This window comes from Dipteris shenzhenensis, chromosome 29 (genome assembly GCF_047967505.1).
Source record: "Dipteris shenzhenensis isolate YYH24624 ecotype China chromosome 29, Dip_SZ_1.0, whole genome shotgun sequence".
Lineage (NCBI taxonomy): Eukaryota > Viridiplantae > Streptophyta > Polypodiopsida > Gleicheniales > Dipteridaceae > Dipteris > Dipteris shenzhenensis.
Genome location: NC_141624.1, coordinates 8,382,829 through 8,390,351, shown reverse-complemented (window position 1 = coordinate 8,390,351; position 7,523 = coordinate 8,382,829).

The following is a 7,523-nucleotide window of genomic DNA, read 5'->3' as shown; positions in this document are numbered from 1 at the left end:
AGCGCATTTATCTACGTGTCTATTTGTGCATCTAAAAGCGCATCTAACTGTGCATATAAAGTACGTTTTAGGCACACCTATAGATGTGCTCCACAGTATAGATGTGCTTTTAGATGCTCCACAATGTTTTGACATTTACAACTCATCCAAGAACAAATTTTTTGGATTGTTTATATGTAGGATGTCTTCATCTTCAAAAGTAGCTCCAGTGAGGATGAATCCCTCTGTATCCACCATTGCAAAATGTGGTTGGAGCAAAAAATCAAATGTATGTGTGATCGATGTCAAGGAAACATGTATCATGCATGCAAAATTACACTCAATCACATCTCAAAGTATGGAGAATGGAATGCAACTGTAAACATGGTAAGTGTTCAACAGTTAAGGTTGATTGAGATACATATGGGTGTTCATGTGTTTGAGTTATGATACTGCTTTAATTTGATATAGGATGCAGTGCCACACCCGCATATGTTGCCCTATGCTTGTCGTGAGGAGGCGAAGCATCGCAAGGAGGAGGTGTTTGATGATATGGTGCGGGATTTATATGTCCATCAATCCTCAGGTAGGGATGATAGCATGGAGCAGGATGATCTTTTTACTGCCGTAGCATTGACTCCACTATTTGAGGGGTGCACATTCTTTGTTCTACGTGCCTCCCTTGAGTTACTAAATACATTTTTTACTTAGTCTTATAGTTATGATTATCTAACGTTCTAGCTGGCATACTATTTTTTTGATATAGTCTCTCTTTATAGACTAGGTTGACTTACGCATTAGCTGTTTATTGCGGCAAAAGCGTAGTCCACACCCTCCCATATGCTCCTTCTTACTTGCATGTACCTTCTTCTGCCATGTGACACCCACAAACTCCTCCGGTCACCTCGTCTACCTGCCCATGTCATGTACATGCACAGAGGCTAGCTGCACTACTCTTGGTGATCAGTGTCCCAAATGTGGGACCATCAAGCTTTCTCTTGTCTCTATCCTTCTCAAACATGGGCACCTTACCTACCGTGTGTAGTCTTGAAAGTTTTTGATGGTAGCTTCGCATTCGTGCATGATGCCTCCTGCCTGCTCAACGGAGGTTTTGGACCTTGGTCCTCTGAATTCCTTTGACCCCGCCTACACAGTTGCTTGTGCAAATTTATGCACATGCTCCTCTCTCCCTTCGCTATGTATTATACTACGTCTTATCTTTTATATGGTGTTACATATATTGTTATATTTTTTACTTTGTCTTATAGTTATGATTATCCAACATTCTAGGTAGCGTACGGTTTTTTTGTTATAGTCTTTCTTTATAGACTAGGTTGACTTACACATTAGCCTGTTTATTGTGGCAAGAGCTTAGTAATTAAGTCAATTAGTTAATAACACCATCTTATTTCCTTCGTGGTAATTAATTGCTCATGCCCCCCAAATTTCAATTAATTTATGATATTTTGCAATTAAGTCTAACTTTTTTTCACCCATAAGTTATGTATGTATTGGGTCGATTAGAGACGTATTATGTCCTTAATTGGTTAACTAGAGATGTCTTTGTATGCATTTTTCAAGACATCCTTGTGATAATTTAGTTACATGTGTTTAGAGCTTGTAGTCCTATGATTATGTGTACTTACAAACCTTCTTTTGTTGGTTACCACTTTTTCACATACTTTTGCTTAAACACTATAACTTTTTACAATGCTACAGTGGCAAGTTTTCCCTATATAGATAATGGATAGCTTTTTGTGGGGTTATAATTTTCCGAATAGTGGTATAATGGACACTTTATAGATAATGGTGTTGAGATATGGTGCCATGAGCAAATATTAGAGGCTAAGGTATTGTATAGGAAAGAATTAAAGTAGCCACCCAAGGATGTGGACTGCATGATGTGGAAATGTGGATCAAGGATATCCATAAGGAGAAATGTGGATGAGAGGATCCCACATGTGTTGACTATTCTAAAGGCTCTCTCTATATAAGAAGCCTATCATGTATTGTTGATTACACATTGCAAGAGATATCTCCTCTCATGTCTTATTCAGTGTGCTTTCAGCCTCCATAGTTCTTATGCTCATCTAGTCACACTAGGCTTAGTCATCAATTTGCTTTGCTCTCAACTCGACACATGTGTCTCTAGGGGTTCTCTCAACCTAGCTTCGATGACCACTGAGGAGCTCCAAGGGTCTAGCAAAGGCTCCACCTCAGCGTTTCTCCAAAGAACCTGCTCCTCTAACCAGCAGCTCACAACGTGTAGCGCCTAAGCAACCTGCCACACAACTCTAGTAATAGAAGCAAGCAATAAACAATGACCTCTAGTCCCCTCCATGACCTCTGCGCAATAAAATCTCATAGGAAAAACAAATTGCACGCACATGACACGAAATGGAAGCATCGCCATAGCAAAACCTCATTTGTAAGGTTTCCTACGATTGACACATGGCAACCGATGGCAAAGACATGTGGTAAGATAAGGTTTAGTTAGGTGAAGAGTTGACCATAGGTTGGTCCACCTGGTCAGGTTTGCCATGTGGCAGATAAGATTTGCTGACTCTAGTAAGGTCAAACATAGCCATGGTTAGGTTATGGGGTTAGTTAAAAGTGCCACATCACCAAGTGCCACCTAAGCACATAGCTTCTTGTTGCTAAGCATAGAGTGTCAGTGCATAATCCCTTTGCCACATCATCAAAGGCTTCGACAAGCCGTAACTTCCAATCCAGGAAGAATTTGCACGTGCTCCAAAAAGGAAAATTAATTGTCTTTTCAAGATCTACGCATCTGTCAAGTTAAAAAAACATTGTTAGCAATTAGAAACTACCATTGAAGCAAAAATATCATGGTAAGACCTTTGCAACAAATGGAAAAGCAGGTATGAATGCAAAAAGCATGCCAAAAGCACAAATGTATGAGATGACCATAGCACAAAGCATGGCATCCACACATAAAGCATTAAGGCACAAAGCATCATGCATCAAGCTACATCAAGCAAAGAAGAGAATGCCATTGACATGAAGCAACAACCTTTCCACCTTTAGCCTATATTCTTGTAAATAAAACTTGACCACCTACAAGTAGCCATGCAAGCACGTAGGGGAGGTATTGACATATAAAAACTACACTTGACCACCTTAAGTAGCAATGTATGCACTAAGGGGAGGTGATGGATTTGTAACTCACATCTGACCACCTTGTGGTAGCCAAAGGATCATGGCACCAAGGGGAGGTGTTGAGATATGGTGCCATGAGCATATATTAGAGGCTAAGGTATGGTATAGGAAAGAATTAAAGTAGCCACCCTAGGATGTGGACTACATAATGTGGAGATGTGGATAAAGGATACCCATAAGGAGAAACGTGGATGAGAGGATCCCACATGTGCTGACTATTCTAAAGGCTCTCTATGTAAGAAGCCTATCATGTATTGTTGATTACACATTGCAAGAGAATCAAGATATAGATTTGCTATCTCCCTCTCATGTCTTATTCAATGTGCTTTGAGCCTCCATAGTTCTTATGCTCATATAGTCACATTAGGCTTAGTGGCGATCACATGTCTCTCTTTTACAAATGGATAGTTTTTTAATGCTTACTTACCCTATATACTAACGAATGCATGTCTCCTTTTTAGGACACATCTGGTACTTGTGCCCCTCGCAAGATGGCCCATATGTCCGTTAAAACGGCGGATCCTGCCTTTATTGCCTTCGTCAATTAAAAAATGAAGAAAGCTAGAAAATAAGGATTGATATTGCATCATGCTTACACAATTACTAAAGCACGACCCCATCTTACTCGAAAAACCAAGAAAATGTTAAACTGAGATTCCACTAGTCGTGACCTAACTTGAGGTTGTCTTTCCCATGATCTATTGGCCTACCTTGTTTGAAGCATCCCTTGTTGCAACATGCACTTGCCATAAACATTTTTTTCACTCTAATTTATTCCCCACTTCGTATGGGTCGAGTCACAAGTGTTTCCAGCTACTTGTTATTTGATACTTTATTATGAATTCCTAATGCAATGACAGAGATAATCTTTTCATGCCTCCTCTTTGGAAGGCTAGATGATTTTGTTTCAATATAATTGTCCCTTCTATTGCAAACCTAATTATGCCTCCTCTATGGAAGGCTAGGAATTTTTTTTCAATACAATTGTCCCTCCTATTTGCAAACCTAATTATGCCTCCTCTATGGAAGGCTAGGTCATTGCCTTCTTTTACGTTCTAATGCCTCCTACATGGAAGGCTTAAAAATTTATCATGCCTCCTCTATGGAAGGCTAGGAAATACTTTTCAAAATAATTATCCTTATTCATGCCTCCTACATGGAAGGTGAGCACATCCTATGCCTAAACAATTCATTATAGCCACTAAGCTATGACAATGTAATGGCACTTGTATGTTTGGATGGGTCTCTTACCTTTTACTTTTGGAAAGCTGACCTTTTTTATGCCTCTTCCATGAAATACTAGGTAGTTGTCTAGTGTTACAAATGTCCTTTCTAGTGCCGCTCTTTGCCTCCTATATGGAAGGCTAGGTAATTGAGTTTCAAATTTATTGTCCTTCCTAATGCCTTCTATATGGTAGGCTAGCACTTCTGTCTCCAACATTTCATGATGTCCCCCTAGCCTTTTTACTATGTAATATGCAATTATGAATCTGGATGGGTCTCTTTCTCCTAACGTCCAATAGTGGACCCCAACAGTGGAGTATTGGACACCTGAAAGATTCAACCTTGATTTATTTATGTACTTGCAAGTTATATGTACTATTGGAATATAATACAATGATTACTTGTTATAATCTTTTAAGAGCTTTGAGTGCCATGTTCTTGGGGTATTTTTGTCTACACACACACACACACGTGTGTGCGTGCATGCATGCACGTGCTTGCGCTCTCTCTCTCTCTCTCTCTCTCTCTCTCTCTCTCTCTCTCTCTCTCCTCCCCTCTCTCTCTCTTTGTCTCTTCAAATGCCATTATTTGAACCCTCTAGATCATAAATATGTGTGGTCAAGATTGCTATTCTTTTTAAAATTGAGACCTTACCAAGCATCTCAAAACTATCTGTAAGACAAAAAAAATAACTCACTTAATAAGATAGAGTAAATTCACACAGTCAACTTTTATTCATTGTCATGCAAATATGTTTCGTAAAAATGCTCAAATTTGGAATAAATGAACAATTATTAGGATAACCCAAAGATAGATTCTTGTCCTACAAGAAATTAAGGACATTAATAGATAGATTTCAATGGGAGAAAGAGTAAAACAATGTGCAAGGGTGTGGTATGCAGAGTGTCTCTAAGAAGACTCATGGCAGATGTTTTAAACATACGCCTATGCATATATCATACCATTCCCTAGCCATATCAAGAGAGATAATAGAGACACAAAGACCAAATTCTAATAGTAAAAGCAAGGCAACAAGTCACTACTATCCCTACAACTTGAGTAGGTGGATTGTAGCACATCACTAAAGCACTTGGAATAATGAAACATCACCAAAGTGCATTTATTAAATGCTTTGAACATAGAATGTTACAAGGAACTCCATAAGAGCTCTTCTAGAACTTCACAAGAGTCCTTCTAAGAAATTCAGAAGAGTAGAGAACATCAACATTTAAAAAACATCTACTTTTGGAAAGAAATTTGATGAGAGCATGTTTGAGTCTCATCATTTGCATTTAAGTTGGCACTATGTGAGAAAATCTTGCTGAGCTTCATTCTTTTGGTTTCAAACGTCAAAGGAAGGGTATTGTGTTTTGGTACTTGCGTGAAGTCTCATCATCTTGAGTTCCTTAAGTCTCTCTTCTAGGAATTCATGTTGTCTCTCCACTTTTGAATGCAAAATCATGTTTTCTTTATTCTTTCTTTGAGTATGCATTCACTTGGAGAGCCAACAAGTCAGAGCACTAGAACTTCATTGTGAAGTCACAATACTACCTTAAAAATGTAATGGTAGAATTGGGTGATAAGAGTTTCCAGTGACTAATGTTGAACCATTTCATAATTGAGGAAGATAGATAACATACTAATGTTGCGGATGATTTGATTGTTGAAAGCTGTGAAGACCAATTGCACACCAAATTCAAGAACTTGGACACATCAAATCAATAGCCTAAAAAGACAAGCATCATCCCCATTGCTCCTATATCCTGTTTCATGCAACCCATATTTCTACATAGGTATCATCTACCTTGTATAGCAAAACATGCCCCAACCTATAGACCATAGTCTCTAATGTGATGACTTAGGGAACATGACTAGTGTGTAGCAAGATTAATCTTACGTCTCTTCTTTCACGATTGGTTTCTCTAAGTTTTTATCATTCCCTAGCATTTTGTTAGTGGTCTCTTGATCTATCAATAGTATGTTTGGCTATGCATTCTTCATGCATTTTATTAATTAGATGAATCATTGCTTTTTGTGGATTTTTTTTTTGAGAAAAAGAAGATTTATATTATAAATAGCTCATATGATATACATTGATGGTTCACAACAAAACTGCATTTCTACGTACCTCATAACAACTAAGAAGAAAGCATGAAGCTACTTCAGTCTGTTCAATCTCATAGTAAATAGAACCCTTGAAGTGGCACTCTTGATTAAAATTTTGGCGATGCTCTAGCTCGTGTTCTTGATTTCAACAAAGAACTACGCAAGGTCGTTGTCATACATCTTCAAGGCCTACTAATCATTCAGCAAAGAGAAATTATGCGTCAATAATCTTATCATTAAATTGAAAATCATTCCTGGCAATCCACACAAACCATAATGCATGCGCTCGCACTAAAGCCCAGCATGAGTGTTTGACTTTAGATGCATCTCCCAGCAAAATTGCTTTCCAGTTGACTGGCTCTCTTAGTTGCATTTGGACTCTCTTCTAGAATTTCCTAGCTGAAGGGCAGGCTACAAAAAGGTGGAATACGTCTTCCTGTGTGTCCTGGCATCATTGGCATTTTTCGTCCCCTTTTTCGATCCTCAAGCCTCTTGCATTTGTCCAGACAGCTTTCAGCATCACCAACCAAAGTAGTGTCGACATCTTCTCCGAGATTGCCTTGGCCCAAATATAGTGAAATCTTTGCTTCCAGTACAACGTAGAATTAGAGGTGTTCCAACGGGAATTTAGAACTGGAATCATCTCTTCAATAGAGTCAAATGGAGTGGGAACAAGGAGAAGATGTGGGACGAGGATCCAACTAAATTCTAATGCATAAATCAGGACTAAGCCACCCTTCGACTGAGTGTCTCCTTCCCAAAGTGCTATTCTATTGGTGACAAAGATAGTGTCTTGGTTCGTCAGCCTGAATTCTCTCCAAATTTCAAGCAGGGTCTTCCATCTGATCTGATCCCTATGCCACAGCTGCCCCCAAGATTGAATGCCCTTGTTGGACAAGATGTAGGCTCTAGTAAAGTCAGTGTTGTTGAGTAGAGCTTTTCTATAAATCATAGATGCCCAAATAGAGTCAAGCTTCATGAAAGAACCTTTGCCCGAGAAGAGTAGTTGCATTTTACTAGATTCAAGTGCTCTC